General features: G+C 45.7%; 1 protein-coding gene across 22 annotated transcripts in view; it reads right to left on the reverse strand.

Annotated features, from left to right (window-relative positions):
- The window catches only part of CSGALNACT1 (chondroitin sulfate N-acetylgalactosaminyltransferase 1), a 330,167-nt gene that overhangs the window by 47,377 nt on the left and 264,122 nt on the right, over positions 1 to 18,668 (reverse strand). The window lies entirely within an intron of this gene.

Genomic DNA, 18,668 nt, shown 5'->3' on the forward strand with positions numbered 1-18,668 from the left:
CAGCATCACTGATACTGTGGGTGTTTTTTCTACAGTCTGAAAGAAACTGTAAAATTCAACCAATCACCAGATACACTTCCTCGTCTTTTATCTGTGATTTGCCACGTTTTCTGTTCCATGTCTCTTCCTTCCTCTTAATCCCCACATTAGCTAGAATGTGCCTCCCAGCCTTTGACCAGCTACAAAAGGAAGCGTCCGGGGAAAATGTCTGCCTGCGGTCAGTCACAGTCCTGGAGGCCTCTCACAAACCACTTCTCTTTTCTTCCTCACTCTCCACTTCTTTCCTTTTGCGAGACCTACAGGTCTTCCTCACAAACACTGCCAAGTTCTCTTCTCTGTTCCTGGCCTTATGGGACCTTTTCATCCTATAGCCCTGGTCTTACAGCCTCTTTGATCCTGTTCGAAGTTTAGATCTCCTCCAGGTGCCACACCGAGGAGTCCAGGACTGTGAATTTTCAAGGTCGTCTCATTCCTCACAGCTGTCCCACGGGCCTGCGTGGAAATTCCAGATGTGTAATCTGCTGTCAGTGAGCACAGGTGATTTACGGCCCTGGGCACAGAGTTACAAGGACCAAGTTATCTTCTGAAGCCTCCATCGATTCCTTGGGTAACAGGGCATGCTGCTCAACAGCGCTCAACGTCAGGCCAGCTGAGGGAAGTTTTCCTGAGCTCATGTTGGAACAGAATCAGCGTCCTTGCAGGGGCCATTCATGGAACAAAGAAGGTCCATTTCTTAGGAAGCTCAAAGGACTTCTGTGAAAATGTGAAGTGGTTCCCTTCAAAATCTGTTCATTCTTTCAGGCAGCTGGTACTCACTGAGGAAACAGACCTTGCCCTCCCCGGATGCTGTCTACAGCAGGTGGGGAAAGCACCGACTCCCAGGGTCCAAATAGGGGTGGGCGGAGTCAGAACGGGATCGCATTTGGTAAGCAGCATATCTGCACAGCTGAAGGAGGCCACCAGGGCCAGTGGCCGCGGCGCCACGCTCCTGTTATTTGGTGTTGGCAAGCACACCTCACACAGCGATAAATGTGGAAAAGGCTGCTGGCAGTGTAACGTGCAAATAAAACTGGACGTGGGGTGGAGACTGTTTTTTAACTGAGTCATTTTCTTTCTCAACACCAGGATAAGAATTACTAACTTTTTAAAATCTAAATCCACAGATTTGAAAATATAGGTAGAAATACATACAACCCCATCTCAAGAAATGGACATCTATTTATAAAGAACCCAGAGAGTGTAAGAATTCTTAGTGACGATGATTCCTATAGCCATGTGAGAATGACCGCCTTGTGCAGCCCGTGTCATGGGCGGGTGGGACAGGCAGCCCCTCTGTTGGTGGTTTCCAGGCGTGGCACGCCTTACATCAGGAAGGCCAGACATCCAGGCTAATCGTCATACCACAGTTTCAGCTGCTTTCTCATTGTCTCCCACATCCTGTGCCTTGAAACAGTTATTACATCAACTCGATAGCATACTTCCCCATTCTCTGCCTGATTAAACTGTCTTATACATCTGCTTTTAGATCCCTTAATTTATCTATTTTGAATAAGTTATTTAAAACTCCCTTGCAACCTGTGTCCACTAAAACCCACACCCAGCCATCTGCCCACCACACCCACAGGCAGAACCTCCCACACTGCGCCGACAGAGCGCTCTCAGTCTTTTTGTAACACAGAGGCCACCCCCAAGGATCCTTGTGCCTCCCGGAAATCTTCAGTGGTGAAAGCACAAGGGGACTGAGAGAAAGGGGGGCAGGAGTATTTGGAGACAGGAGTGGGTTTTCGGCCAATAAGCTGGCATGCACAATGGCACATGCAAAGCAAATCAGCCACACAAAGGCCTTCCCCATAATATTTACAGGATAGTATCATTTGATGCACCATGCAAATTAAAGATCAAAATAAAAACTTGGGAACTAGTTTAGATTTTGGTTTAGACACCCTAACTGGCACCTCCTTTCCCCTTCTGTCTCTCTATAGGTGCTAAGCTTACTTTGAGTTTGGTGTTTCTGGGCCCTATGCAAGCATCCTAATGCTCATCTTATCCTACTCAAGGGGGCCAGGCCCTAGGACAACCAAACAGGTGGGGACACCTCCAGGTGTCCAAGATACAGCTCCACGGTCTGCTGCAAATGTCTATTCCTTCATAGGCAAGGAGCTAACCACATGCAAGGCCCCTGTCTACATGCTGTCTTCCACTTAGGACTTTAGAAATCATGATGCTGAAGGTCAAGGAGGTACCACTCACTCCTTACCCTCACATCCTCACCCTCCCTCAATATGAGTGTATGCAGGCTGTGGCCACTGCTGCACTGCTGAGCCCAGAAGTGACTACTCCACTTTGATCCCTGCCTTTCTACCTTCCCAAATGAACCCTAGGTCTCCCAGCTGGAGAACTGCAATCGTAAGCCGACCCAATCCACCCGGCACCTATCCTCTGGCCCTTAGCCCTCCTCCAGTACCACTCTCATCCTGGTTTTCCCCTGGCTCAGAAGTGCTCACCAGCTTCCCACAGCCTACAAAATAAAGTACCAACCCCATGGCCAGGCCTTACAGACCCTCCACAACCTGGCCTTAGTCTACTGTCCTAAGTGTAGGTCTCGCCCCTGCCTCACAGGAAATCTGGCTGCAGTCAAGCTGGTTTGTATTGAGCATACAACTACTCTCCCCCTGGAGAGACTGGGATGCTCCTGCAGTGCTGGTGGGAAGTGAAATGGGGCAACCACTGTGGAAAACAGTGTGGCAGTTCCTCAAAAAGTCAAACATAGAATTATCATATGATCCAGCAATTCCTCTATTGGGTATATACCCGAAAGAACTGAAAACAGAGTCTTGAACAGGTACTTGTAGACACATGTTCATAGCAGCATCATTAACAATAGCCAAAAGGCGGAATCAACCCAAACCTCCATCAACAGATGAATGGATAAACAAAATGGGGTCTATATATATTATGGAACAGAACTCAGCCTTACAAAGGAATTGAGTTCTGATACACGCTGCAACATGGATTAACCTTGAAAACGTGTGCCAAGTCAAATAAGCCAGACACAACAGGACAAATATTATATGATTCCACTTACATGAGGTACTTAGAGTAGTCCAATTCATAGAGACAGAAAGTAGAAAGGTGGAGGCCAGGGGCTGGGGGAGGGGGAATGGGGAGTTAGAGTTTAATGGGTACAGAGTTTCTGCTTGACATTGTGAAAAAGTTCTAGAAATGGGTAGTGGTGATGGTTACACAACAATGTGAATATACGTAATGCCTCTGAACAGTACACTTAAAAATGGTTAAAATGGTGTGTATGTACATTTTACCACGACACTACTCTCCTCTGAAAAGGCCTTGCACTTCCCAAGACACACTTCTCACTAGTCTACTTTTCTCTCTTTCACCCTCCTAAACCTGAGCCTCCTCCTCCAGGAAGATCCCCTTGACGTTCTCAGTCCAGAGTGACCATTCAGTCCTCCAGACACTTGGTCTTAGGGCTTTTCAACTCTTCTTTGCTAAACTACTTTTGCGGCACTCGAGAACATGAAAGGACCTTGGAGACCATCAAGTCCAGCCTTCGCTCTTCCAGATGAGCAAGCTGAGACCCAGCGAGGCTGTGATTTGTCTGCGATCACCAAACGTGTTAATGACTCACTGGAACACACCCCCGTGAGGGGTTCCCTCCCTAGAGGTCACTGTTCAGAGGCAACACTAACAGCGCAGCACAGAGAAGACGCAGGCACGTGAAGAGCAGCTTCTGAGAAGTCAGAGTAAACAACACAGAGTCTGTGGTCAAAACCGCCGGGCTTACTCACTCACCCACAGATAATCCTCGCATCCACCTTAGAGTTTTTATTTTCCTTTAACACACGATTGTAACAGCTGTTCACCATTATCTGAATTCACAGTCTACAACACATGGAAAGCAGTAAATTTTGAAAGGGAGGAGTTTCACGAAAAAAAATATTTCCAACAAGGAAAAGAGGAGTTTATGGGAAAAGAAAATCTGTAACAGGCAGAAATGCTGACAGTAGTAAAGAGTGACAAGTCACCTCCTGACAGCAGTGGAAGAGGCAGCACAGTGTTATTTTTAAAATTTAAATGCCTGAGATGTGCACATTTAAACACGCTTTTCACTGTAAAGAAGGAAACACTCCTCCTGTGTAAAGGGCCTTTGAAGACATCACTGTAAGAGCATATTCTCCGTATTCTGTTCAAGAACAGAAACAGGGAAATGCGTGAGAAAGATTTTACTCCAAAATAGTAATTTCTTACTATTTTGGTGCTTCAGTTATCTAGAAAACTCTGCCTTGATGGAATATCTCATTCCCAGACCATGTGAGATAAATGAGACATCATGACAGTGTTATCTGTTGTCGGCTCTATTTTCTTAGGGAAAGTAGTAGACATTCGACATTTGCAAAAGAGATGTCCTAAGACTGCCATAAATCCCCAAATGCTCAGCTACTATATCACAAATAATTCTCTCCATAGAAAGCAATAAAAAGTCGCCACTTTAAGCTTGTCCTCATCCGCCAGCTTACGGCAGTGTCTGTGCGCACCCAGCTTTCTCCTGTATCACAGTGCCTCATTTCACAGCCACCTCGAGTCATGTCCTCACTCATTTAGCCCCAGCTTCAACTTCCACTAAATGTTTCTTTCCTTTGATAAGAAATGGCTGCGCTGACTGACGTTTTTGCTGAAACAATTCATGAATCGCCTTTTCTCATTTTTCTTCATGGCATTTGGGGTGTATTTGTTCACGTCACAGACCCCTGCAGACAAATTCAACGCTTGCTTCTTAATCTCTCAGGAATTCCTAAGAACCTCACTTACTCAGAGCTCCTCCTTACTTCATCACTCGTACTAGCTGTTGACTTTCTTTTCAGAGCTATTCTTTCTCCACAAAACGACAGCCTATCACTCCATCAAGGCTGCTGGGTGTGTGACAGTAAGTAGGAAGTGGAGGTGTGTTAGGAGCCAGTGAGCAGAGGGCTGGGCTCCTTACCAGGTGACCCACCAGCCCCATGTCATTCATATTCAAATGACACGTTATTTTTATCCTCATTGATTTTTCTCAGAGCTATTATTACCATGGATTGTGCTCTATGTTCGAGATATAAAGATGAACATGATAACATGACTGTGCTTTCAGAATTTACATGCAAGAGAGGAAGTCAGAGAGGTGGACCAAACAGGCATAAATAGAGGATAAGCACCTGGGAGAGTCTGACCAAGGTGGAAGGGAACAGAAGGAGGGAGTCGCCGCCTGCTGGAGGTTGGGGACAGTGGACACAAGCTACTTCACCAGAACTGAAGACCGAGTGGGTGTTTGCCAAGACTACAAAACCAGAGTAGGCATTCTACCGAAAGACAACAGATAAGCAAAGACACTGAGAAAACATCTCAAACAAAACCAAGTTGTTATGTGTGGAGAACTTGAGGCAGTTCAGCAAGGCTGGAGTGCAAAGGTAGGTGCAGGAGAGAGGTGGGAAGATGAAGCGGGAAAGCCAGGCAGGGCCAGAGCACGCCGCCCACTAGGACTGCTCACAGTGCAGACCCCGTCCTGGGGCTCGGGGCGCACGGCTGGTCTCCAGCGTCGGAGAGACCGGATCACTTTAGTGCTGTCACCTATAGCAGTGTGGAGCGTGGATGGACGGCAGGGCCTGAGATCAGAGAGCAGTAAGGAAAGAACACAGTGACTCAGCAGAAATGACAAGGGCCGAAACCAAGACGGTGGCAGTGGAAACGCTAGGAAGGGGACCAGCTCCAGGCCCGGGGCGGGGGGGGGGGGGGGGGGGGGGGGGGGGCGGGGGGGGGGGAGGGATGAGCTGAGCTCTGACAGGCTGACTGAGGGGCTGGATGGGGAGGCGTGCAGTGCAGCAGACAGGCCTTTTTTAGACATACAGAGGTAGGTGTCCCCAGCACAGATGCTGAAGCTGTGGGTGTGGGTCAGATCAGCCAGGAAGTCTGTAGAACGAGAAGAGGGAGCCCAGGATGCAGGCCTGGGACATCCCAACCCTGCAGGTGCGGAGGCTGTGGATCTGCAGAGGAGACTGAGAGGTCAGTCACAAGGAGAGGAGCACACAGAGAGGCAGGACAGAGCAGCAGGGAGCCCACGGGGCGAGCGGGGCTGCTCAACAGAGCCAGCTGTTACACCAGGTTAAGTGAGGTGAGCAAAAACCTGGCCTACTGGAGGGCAAACAGGAGATCCCTGGTGATCTTTCTAATAATGTATCAGAGAAGTGACAGAGATGCGAGCCAGATTTGAAAGATGATGAGATGAAGTGGCAGGAACTGAGTGAGCTGAGTCTTCTGTCATTTCCTTGAAGCGGTCAAGTCTATTCCTGCCCTGGGACCTCTGCCCTTTCCTTCCCCTCCACCTGGGATGCTTCTACCCGGTCCTGGCATGGCTAGATCCTTCTCACATTTTGGGTCTCAACCCAAATGCCACCTCCTCAAGAGGCCTTGTCTAGTCTCACTCTCTGAAGCCACTCCCACCCCCAGGCTGCTCCAGGCCCTCTCTGCCACCTCTTTCGCATTACCCTGTTTTAGTATTTTCATCGCACATTATCTGAATTATTTATTACTAATTATGTATTAATTTTATTACCCACCTATTTATTACTGTTCCCACCATTAGAAGGTAAGCTCCACGAACACAGGGACTCTGTGTGCACAGCCCCAGTGAATATCTCTTGCACAGAAGGAAGGGCGGGAGGGAGGGAAGGCAGGCGCCTGGCTAAGAAGGGAATGAATGCCATAGAGTATAGTAGCTAGAGGAACTCACAGAGTTGACAGTGGTTTCTTTTTTAAAAAACACGAAAAAGAAACAGCCCCTTCACATGCTGAGAGGCAGGAACAAGCAGAATCAGATAATGAGGCTACATGGATGGCACGAGAAAGGGGGGTGGGAAGGACTCTGGCCAGGGAAGAGTCACCCACTCCCCAAAACAGGGCAGAAGGAGGGGAGCGGGGTACAGATGGTGCAGGTTTAGGGCAAGGAGCCAAAGGACTCGCGGGAACTAACGAGAACTAACGCGTTAATTTCTCAGTGAAGCAGGAGGAAGGCAACCTGACAGTGAGGGGATTAGGGTGGGATCCAGGCTTTGAGAGGATGCTGAAGGGCTGGGATGGTGGCAGTGGAGACTGAGGGGCAGAGCTGAGCAAGGATGAGTAAAGGAGTTACAGAATAGCACAAAGGTGTAGCTGGGGTGGAGACCATAAATTTGTATAGATGCCAGCTCATACATTTGGTGACTTTCCTCCAGCCACATGAAGAACAGGGAAATAAGGAGAAACGATGGTGACTCGCTGATCTAGGACCGGGCTCTGCAGGACAGGAGTGGAGGGCAAGGAAGCCGGGGCACTGGGAAGAAAGTGGCTGAAGGAACACATTCTGGGGTCCAGGCTGGAGAGGGAGGAGGAAAGTCCAAGGAAAGGCAGGCTCAAGGGACACGAAATGGGTCAAAGTGAGAATAAACAAGGAAGAGTCTGAAGTCAAAAGTAATAACAGAAAGCATGAGAAAAATGGATTTCTGAGGATGTTTAGGTTTAATGAAAAAATGGGGCTCTTCCAGGGCTGGCCCCGTGGCCGAGTGGTCAACTTCGTGCGCTCCGCAGCAGGCGGCCCAGTGTTTCGTTGGTTCAAATCCTGGGCGTGGGCATGGCACTGCTCATCAAACCACGCTGAGGCAGCGTCCCACATGCCACAACTGGAAGGACCCACAACGAAGAATATACAACTATGTACTGGGGGGGGTTGGGGAGAAAAAGGAAAAAAGTTAAAATCTTTAAAAAAAAAAATGGGGCTCTTCCAGGAGATGAACAGGCCCAAGACATGGCCGCCCTGCAAACCAGGCCTCTGCACTGTCTCTCGCTCAACGCTCTCGAGTTGGCTAGACCAGACAATGTGCTGCTCAAGCCCCCAGATACACTATCTCTTTTTCACCCGAGTTCCTATTCTTCAACGATTGTGGGTTCTTATGAAGAGATTGCAGATCCTTCTCTTTCCATAGCCTTGTTTTAAGAAAACAATGGTGAAAAATAACACAGACGAAAGCCCTATCTGGACTAAATGGAGTTCAAGAGGCTAGACAGCCGTGGTGGAGACCAAGACAGTGGGGAGGTCTGCAGAGATTCCAGAACAAACATCCGAGGTAGGGACGTCAGAGCAGCCATTATCGGGGTGTGTTTCCGAACAGCTGCGGGACTTCCTCTCAAAACACCGTGGGACGGTAGATCCAGGATGTTGCGCGGAAAAGCAGAAACCTTAAGATACAGGCAGCGGCAATGAGCAGAGTTAAAAGGTCAAAGATCAAAGAATGTGTGACCATGCTCCTGTCTCTGGCTAACCACTGAGTGTGTCTGTGCACAACACTTAAGCAACTTACTACCCACAGAGAGGACATACAGCCTGTCTGCATTTGTACCGCAACCTCACGGCTGCTCCTCAAACCACCTTCACAAATAGCACCTCGATTCTAAAAGCTCTTCCAAAGACGTGAGCCATTTACCCATTTCCTCTTACGGATGGGGGAACTGAGGGCTTTCTAGAAGTCTAAGAAGTAACTTGTTGAAGGTTACAAGTGATACGCTCACAGAGTGATGGGCACGGACTGTGAATTTAAGAGCATGTCACGGTAAAGCTCTTCAAAGGTAAATCAACTTTGCCATCAAAAAGGCTGTTTATAAGTCTCCTTTCTTTTCTGTTCTTCCTTTCTTTTTGAGGCTGACTTTTGAGGACAGAAAAACATCAATAAAGATATTTCAGAAAGCTAATCAACTTTCTAAAGTATATCGGAAAAGTCAGTCTTAAATCTCACCTTTGAAGAGTAAGGTAATGTATTACTGATTGATTCATTGAGTTCAATTTCTTCATCCTTAAGAAATGGGATTAATAGTAAACCTATTTCTTCATAGGGCTGTTGTGAAGATTAAATGAATTAATACCTGTAAACATGCATGCCTGGCACTGGGAAGTACTTAACGGTGTCAGTAAAAGCACCAATGATGTCAACGGTCATTACTATTATTATGATTACGTCACCCCGCTTTGCTCCATGAGTCAGTTAACGTATTACCGCTCTCGGTCAGACACGCCGGGGCTCCACGGCAAGCCCCTCCTCTGTCTGTGCCGTACAGTGGCCTTAAATACGCCTGGGAGCTGGATCCACCCACTCATGTTAAATCGTCACTGTGGACCCAGAGATGTGGGGATTCTGGATATTCTAGTAAAAGCCTGGTGAAATAGAAATTAGCATACGTAATAGTTGAGGCAAGGTAACTTTTTAGCAATATTACAATAGGATTTTTTTTAGCTGTTGCTTGAGAAACTCATTTCTAATATATAACATTAATTGGAATTTTCAAATCATTGACCCCATAGCCCTTTATCAGATACCATGACCTTTTATCTGACGACACCCCTCCCCCCATACTGGTTAGCAAAACCCTGCACCATATCACCCCTACTCCCCCCAACCATCAACACAATTAGGACAGCCTCCCTTCCCACTGCAGACACACCTCGTCTCCAGGCTGTTTCTGAGCCTCTGTGCTTGGCCAACGCCTATGCCAGAGACTCGAGGTCTGACCCTGGCTTCACCATTCACTCCGTAACAACTTAAACTCGATATTTATCTAATGACAGGGGGTTCCTGCTTCCTGGTCTTATGGAACCGCAGTGTACATTCAAAGCATCAACCTCAAATGCTTTGTGCTTCAAGGAAAATCATAAGTTGAATATCTTACAGGCATTTATTTTATTTGACGAACTCAGCTAATTAGTCAGTGGTAAGAATTCATTTACTTTACAAATAGGCAATACGATTAAATCACTGGACATTTGGGGGGAAATATGTATATTTCTGTAGAAGCTCTGCACTACAGATAAACCACAGCAAGCTGAAGAGCAAGAGAAGAATCCAAAGACCTAGAATATAGTCGTGGTTTCCACCATAATAGACATTACTGACCTGTGTTTGTCTACGCTTGCAGAAACGAGACGCTTCAGAAAATACAGATGCTTGGGCCCCACACCAGACCTATTAAATTGGGTCTGAGGAATAGGTTTTGGGAACCATTGGTTTCCCTAAACTGGCACAAATGTTAGACAGTAAAAATGAAGAACTAGCCATTGTACTAAATAATAACGGTCCAGGCCAATGGGGTTCCTGATGAGAGATAAGCTTTGACCAAATGCCCACTAAGCATGCACCAGGACAAGGCTGGACTAGCTATCCCTGCTGTGTCTGTGGTGGTCACAAAAAGGCAGAGGACCTGATGGCGCATCAGCCTAGAAAACCAACCTGAAAAGCAAACTTCCAGACCCAATCCTCTTTTCTGTTTGTCTTTGAACATCTTCTTCATAATACAGAGAAAGTTGGAGCTATGGTGCAAATTTTGGTAGTATTTTAATGAAATCTGAATTAACGAATCATTTCTTGCAAATATTTTAGGATCACAGGGCATGAGGTGAAGGTGAGGTGAGAGTGAATGAGGGGATACATTTTTGTTAACACATTAATCCGGTCACTCATTCACTCAACAACCCTGCACTGAGCACCTTCCACTACTGGTAGTAAAGCATATAAAGATGAATAAAACATGGACCTGCCCTGGAGGGCACAGAAACAGAAAAGAGCAGCCACAGGACTGTGGTCAGGGCGGGGGCTGCCAGTGAGGAACCCCTACTCCTGCTTGGGAGACTCAGGGACAGCCACCCAGAGAGGCGAGTATCTGAGTGAAGCCGAGAAGGAGGAGCTGTGCAGCAGGCAGATGTACTATGGGGTGGGCGAGGAGGACTCTCCAGGCAGCTTGACCAGCATCCACAACAGGAACAACAGCACGGAGGAAGAATATGGTACACTCAGAAAAGCATGGCAGTTCAGTAAGGCTGGGGAGAGGGGCCACAGCAAGACGCCAGGCTGAAGGGACGGGCAGATCCCGGAAGGCCTTGTGAGTCACACCAAGGAGCTCTCACCATTCCCTGATACATAGGTTCTCGTTTTTATTTGAATATTGGTTTGTGGATTTGCTTTTCTTTTCTGAATAATCACAATAGCTAAAATACAACAATGTGTATCTTAGACTGTGATAAAGTATGTTCTAACCACCATAAAGTTTTGAAGAAAAATCCCTGGAGATTAGCCTTCAACTGAAAGAATGAATCCTATGTCACGCTTTCCTCCAAATCCTTAGAAACGCCAACTCGGACATGGACACACACCTCAATTTAATCAACAAGGGAAAGCACAAGACATAATAAGAAAATAAAAAGCGTTTTTCTTTGGGGTGAAAAGCACACTAACAAACAAGACTATTGGGTTTGTCAACCCAAGAGGAACGTCCTTTTGAGTGTAATGATCTGTTCAGAATGCCAAGCTATGCTTCAGCCACACTAAACCCCTGTGAGGTAGAAAGTCATAAAGCAACACCTTAGATAACAAAGCCAAGGAAAGTTCTTTCAGAGACAGTCCGGCCCAAGAGAAAGAGAGACCCGAATTTTAATTCCATTCAACCATTAACTTGCTCTATGACTCTGGACGAGTCATTCTCAAAGCTTCAGTTTTTCCAAGTGTACAACACAGGCACCAGCAATACATGACTCGCTGTGTCCATGAAACCATGACACACCAGCAGAAACACACCTGTAATCTTAGAATTATGAGAGCCAGTGCCTCTACAAAATTCCTGCAGTAATCTTAGTAACATATCTTAAGACTGATGTACTGTTCAAGCATAAAACCATTCCATAGAACAGCGAACAATATGGTCTATGAGATATGTCGTTTTCAGATGACAGTTTAATATAAGGAATTTTTTTAAACCTAGAGAATCTGTAAGAATAGATAATATTTAACCTATTTAGGTAGCACTCCCTCAATATTTTTTCTCAAGTAAGTTATGACCCCCAAATTATTTAACAGTGTTTTCATGAAGAGAAGGGGTCTTTGCCCCTTCCCTCAAAGCTGAAGGGGTTTTGACTGCTTTGTGTAAGAAAGGACAGCAAAGTGATGCAGCTTCTTCTTTGCTGCTAGAACATTTTCTCTTGGAGTCCAGACTGCCATGTAAGTTCAGCTACCCTGAGGCTGCCATGCTGCGAAGAAGCCACGGTCCAGGGACAGGCCACGCGTAGGCACTCCAGTTGGCAGTCCTGGTCCTCACGTCATCACAGCCCAGCTGCCAGATCTATGAGTAAATGAGCATTCAGATGATTCTAGCCCCTGTCAAGTCACCTCCAGCCCTCTAGCCTTCCCAGATGAGGCCCCAGACATGATGGAACAGGGGAAAGGCATCCCCACTGTGTCCTTTCTGAATTCCTGACCCACAGAATCTGTCAGCATATGAAAGTGGCGACCTCAAGCCACTAAATTCTGGGATAATTTGTAATGGAACAATAAAACCTGGAACATGAGCAACTGACAACAGGATGTAAATATGTAAATATGCAATGCTGATCATTAAGAGCAGATGCAAACATCATCACTTACTATGCTTGTGGTATTATTGACATCGTCTTCTGACACACTAGGTTTGTGTCAGAACCTAAGGCCACTCACCCTCAGCATGGAGCTGGGCTGAGGGATAGAACCAAAGATAGAACTAAAATTTTCCTCAGAAAATAGTTCTGGGTCCACTAAACACATGGACAAATGGACACCTGAGACCCCCAAACCCCATGCAACTGCATGTTTACAACAAATGCAGGCGAGAAAACGTCTCAAGGGGATGAGGTCAAACTCTTCCTTTGGCCATAGCATCACACAAATAAACAAAGACCCCTTGGTCAAATATCCACTGACAACTATTTTTAATTTAATCTCTTGGTGAACTTTCTAAAAGAAAAACGTACCCTAGTCACATAAATAGTTAACTTGGGAGACATAAGCTCTAACATATAAATAATTACTTTACGTCTAAATGGTCTAAATATACCAATTAAAAGGAAGTGATTGGCAGAGTGGATTAAAAAAAAAGCACAACACAACCATAGGCTGTCTACAAAAAACTCACTTCAAATTCAACAAATAACTTAGGTAAGTTAAAAGAAAAAGGATGGAGAAAGATACACCATACAAACATTAATTAAAAAAAGGAGTAGCTATATAAGATAAAGTAGACTTTAGAAGAAAGAAAATTACTAGAGATAAAGAGGGACATATAAAATGATAAAAGGATCAATCCACCAGGATTAATCCTAATGTCTATGCACCAAACAACAGAGCCTCAAAATACATGGAACAAAACTGATAAAGCTAAAAAGAGAAATGGACAATTCCACAATTATAATTGGGGACTTCAATCCCTTGTCAGCAACTGACAGAACTACTAGACACAAAATCAGGAAGGATATAGAAGATGTGAACAACACAGTCAACCAACTGGATCTAATCGACATTTACAGAATGCTCCACCCAAGAAGAGCAGAATACACATATGTGTCAAGCACCCATAGGGCAGTCAACAAGATAGACTATATCTTGGGCCATAAGACAAATCAAAGATTTTAAAAGAATTGAAATTATAGAGTGTGTTCTCTGATCATAATAGATTCAAGGTAAAAACCAACAACAGAAAGACAACAAGAAAATCTCTAAACACTTAGAAATTAACTCACTTCTAAATAATCCATGAGTCAAAGAAAATAAAAAAATATATTCAACTAAATAGTTATAAAAATATATTCAACTAAATAAATGTATAAGGTTGTTAGATATAGAGGAGTTGGTGTTACAGGACATCTACGAAGAATAATTGTTTTGAAACAATTGATGTTAACTCATTTTCTGACAGTGGTACACATGTCTGTTAACTGTTAAGCCCTCCTTAATTCACAAGAGTAAGAGTAGAGCAAGTGTGCTTGACCAGCCTAGGGCAGCGCCTGGCACATCACGGATGCTGAGTAAATACTTGTTGAAGGAAGTAGTGCTTGTGTGCATGAGAGGCAGCAGATTGGAGCAGAAACCTCAGACCAAGGGGGCCTGGGCTCAAGTTCGAGCTGTGTAATCTTGGGCAAGTGACTGAACCTTTCTCTGCCTCTCTGTCCTCACTCGTCAAATAAGAGGGATTATAATAAAAGACCTATCTCATAGGGTTGTTGTGGAGACTGAAGGACATATACAGCACTCACACAAACTGTTTTAAGCACTCAGTTAAGTGTTGGCTAGCACATTATTTGGCAGTGGGGATGGGAAGAAAGATTTCAGTTTCCCCCAAAAGGAAGGTCATGTACTACATAAAGGGAGAAGGCCAAATATATTTCATGATATTCCACAAAGAGCATGACAATTTCCAGGGACCAGCCCGTGAACAGGCACAGGCTTGAGAACTATTACCTGTAAGGCTATTCCATCTCCGGATCTGGCAAGTCCTTTAAAGCAGTGGCTCGCAACCATGCCTGCACACTGTAATCACCCGGGGAGCTTTAAAAATACTGATGGCTGGGTCCCACCCCTGGAGATGGATTTAATTAGTCTGTAGTGCAGCCTGGACGCCCCAAGAGACTGTCATGTGCAGCCAGGTTGGAAAGCACTACTTTAGGGAAAATTATTTCAATGCTTCCATAACCTAGCGATTCCCAAATGGAGGCAAAGTCATCCCCAGGCAGTCCTGGGGCGCTGGTACTCTTCAGAATGATTCTAGGAGTTAAGTAATGACAAAAAGAATGCCTCCCCTTTCTGCACCCCTGAATTGCTCTATTACTGTAAACTGCATTGGTAAAGGAGCGTTAATGTTGTGGAGGCCGAATGTGACAGAGGTTCTATCCCCCAAAGGCCTAACATTCAAAGGAAACTGGAGTGAACAACACTGAACTCAAGAAGAGCTTCCAGCCCTCTGCATTCATTATTCTCCTTAAGAGGACCTTTAAGTACACTGTGCATCTTTGCTGTGTGTGTAACAGTAATGATCTTGATAAGCCCTGATTTTCTCTGTTATATAAAATCCATTTTAGGTTGTTAGTGCTTGGCTGGTGGACATTCCTACGAGAAAAAGATGGAGAAGAAATACTGGGAGCATGAGGAAATTGTAAATGCCTGGAGGATGGCTTATCTGATGGTGTTATAGACATGGAATGCAAAATGAAAACCCCAAAGGGTAAATGGTCTTAGGAATGACTGCCATTATGAGACGGGGGTTGTTATGATGTGAGGAGATGGAACTGGGAAGAGATACAAGAAAACATTATAATTCAGGACAGGGACCCATCTGTAAAAGTTGTCTTCTGGGTCCAGGGCCCCATCCCTTCTAACAAAGATGGCAGTCATCACAGCTGTCAGTGACACAGAATAAGACACTTCAAGGGCCACAGGATAAAGAAAAAGACTCCAGACTCTGTCCTCCTTTGTATGAGAGTCTATTCTCTGGGTAGACCATGAGGAAAGGTCTCAAAGGACTGGAAGATGCACTCTACGGTGAGAACCAGGGTTCTCAAAGTGTCATTTGTGGGCCAGTAGTCCAGGTGCCCTGCAGGCTGGCCTTTGGTTTCATCAATGTTAATAATTTGATACAGCTGGATTTCTTCTTCTTTTTCTCCCACTGTTATTGCACTGTAAAATCTGGATACTTCATGCTTCATTTTTCTCATTAATTCTACATTATTCGCCTTCACATGCTTATGACATCTTAACTGTAGTAGTTGAGGCTTATGAAGAAATCTGATTCCACACAAAAGGAATACAGTTCAACAGGCGTAAGAAGCGCTGTTATAACCAGGCAAATATCCAGAATTAAGGGACATTTGTGCAGATGCAAGTACAGAAAACCTGGACAGTTACTACTCCTAATTAAGGACCCTCCGAAGCTGTGAGATCTAACACGGACCTGAAGGGACAGCCACATTTCTCCACTTAGGTAAAAAAGCTTCCTGTCTGTGAAATGCCTCTCTTCAGGAAAGGACTTTTCTCCGCACCCTGGGACGCTCAAAGAACCAGGTGTGATATAAACGAGGGGATAACAGATACCTCTTTATAGCAGAGCCCTCAAAGAATAATTCTCAAAATTGTAGGCCTATTTTCTTAAGTTTGAATAATAAGTAACTACAGCAACGCATATTTCAGTGGCCTCCTTAAATTCCGAGTAGGACACATGTAGTAATTTTATACCAACCTAGCAAAGAGCACAGATGCTGAAGCATCACTGGGAGTCTCTAACTCTCTGAGCAGCTTAGGGATCTGGAGTGTCTAGCACTGAGGAGTAACAAGTGCATTTATCAGCAAGGGCTCATTTCTCTCCTTGTTTCACATTCCCACCAAGCTTACCCCAGCAGTGAGTTATCCCCGAGGCTAGGAGCAACACTGTAACCTTGGGAGGAGAGAGGAGGAGTCTCTATCCTCTTAAACAGTTACACTGGTGTTTTCACACAGCATCAAGTGCAGGCAAGATCAGGCATTCCATCCTGGCTCTTGGCTGTTGTGGTCTCGCCCACTAGTGACGTATGCTATGTCCACGAGCTTAGCAAGTTGCCCTCAGCTCATTTCCCTGCACAAGTATCTAAAATCTCCCCATTGCTGGAAACAGCAAGGTACAATTCTTTCTTCAAGTTTTAAAGGCTATCATTAATCAGACACTAGCCTTATAACGAGACCAACTCCAATGTGCAGCTAACAAAATCACAATTACTCCTCACAATCACACTTATTCCTATCAGCTTGTTGGCCATGGCTCCATCTGCTGGGCCCCTTCTGTGCCCTGGATCTTGGCCCTCACGGTCCACCCCACATGCCCAGCTGGCACCTAAGCACTGTCCTGTTTTTATCTTCAAGTGTTTACAATGTCTCATTTTCCCAACTAGAGTAGCCATTTTATCTTATTTTAAAATCTTTGCTACCCCCAGGGCCTAACAAACGGGTAGGTGCTTAGCAGGGGCTCAGAAAACACCTGTGGACAGGTATGACCTTAGGGGATATAATGTCACACGTCTCTAGTGTACTACTCTGCCCAAGGACTTCAGCAAGGCTGCAAACTTCTGCTGACCCCCAAATCACAGGCAGGCAGCACCCAAGTGGACCTCAGAACCACTCTGGGGAAAGAGTGCAATCCTGGAGACACAAATACATTCTTCTAGTCAAAATTCACGTCTGCATCCTCAACGCCCAGCACAGTAGCTGGAGCACACGGAGCACTCAGCTCATGAGTGCTATGTGATTACGCAATGAACCACAGCACCAGAACACACGGACGCCCCGACGGTAATGCAGAGGTTACATCCACAAACGCATACCAACCCCATTTTACGTGCCAGGCTAAAAATTCTGGAGATGCAGGGATAAAACAATATTTTCTCTTCATAGGTAAACTTTTTAACACACGAAGGAGTGGAGGGGATCTTTTTTCTACACACTCCAACTAGCCGACAGGACGGAGGCAAACACATGCATTCACACATGAGTCTTTCCCACCAACTCTAAGTACCCCATGTCTCTCTCATTAAATACACACACGAACACACGCGACTCCCAGACACATACACACAAAGCTCAGAATAGCTGCCGCTCTATTTCTTTCCTCTCCTTCACTGCTCAGCATCTAGGTCAGCACCGGCAGATAGAATTATCTGCGATGATGGAAATGTTCTTAATCTGTGCTGTCAAATGGCTACTGGGCATGTGATATGTGGCTAGTGAAAGTGAGGGACTGAATTTTTAATTTTATGTCATTTTAATTAATTTTCATTTTAAATAGCCACATATGGTAAGTGGCTACTGTGCTGGACAGAGCAGTTCTGGATCATGTAGTCTATATCTAAGGCCTTCACTTCCTCTCCTCACCCCACTGCCATCTTATTTCTGCTCTGCCACACCAGTAAAGATGTTCTCACCAACCCAGGTCATCACTGACTTCTTGCGGCTAAATCCCACAGACACAGCTCTTATCTGCTCCACCTCTTGCCAGCATTGGATGGGAATGCCCACACTCTCTCCGTCTAAAACCGCTTTCTTTCTTTGGCTTCACGGTACCACGTTCTTCTGCTTTCCTGCCTTCTTCCCTGGCTGTTGCTTTTAGTCTCCTGCACAGGTGCCCTTCCTCTGCCTATCACTCAATTATGGGTGGGCCCCACAGTTCTGATCTCAGGTCTCTTTTCACTCTATTTTTTCAAAAATTGATTGATTGATTGATTGATTGAGGAAGATTAGCCCTGAGCTAACATCTGCTGCCAATCCTCCTTTTTGCTGAGGAAGACTGGCAATGAGCTAACATCTGTGCCCATCTTCCTGTACTTTAGGTGGGACACCTACCACAGCATGGCTTGACAAATGGTGTGGAGGTCCACACCTGGGATCGGAACCAGTGAACCCCGGGCCACCGAAGCAGAAGATGTGAACTTAACTGCTGCACCACCAGGCTCGCCCCATCTTTTCACTCTAAACATTACCACCAGAGAATATCATCCATCTCTACAGTTTAAATTTATATCAACACCCTAATCAGTCCCAATGCTACAGCTCCAAACTTGATTTCTCTCTTGAGCTCCAAACCCATACTCCAACCGTCTTGGCCAGCTCCACTTAAGTGTCCCAGAAACACCTCAAAATCACCCATCTAAACAGGGCTGATCACCTCCCCTTGACTAGCACTTCCCCTTCTGAGCAGCAGTGAGTGGCGCCAGCATTAAATGAGCTGCCCACACCCGAGACTCATCCTTAGCTCTTGCTCTCTCCGCGCCACGTCTG

This window comes from Equus caballus, chromosome 27 (genome assembly GCF_041296265.1).
Source record: "Equus caballus isolate H_3958 breed thoroughbred chromosome 27, TB-T2T, whole genome shotgun sequence".
In the NCBI taxonomy this organism is placed as follows: domain Eukaryota; kingdom Metazoa; phylum Chordata; class Mammalia; order Perissodactyla; family Equidae; genus Equus; species Equus caballus.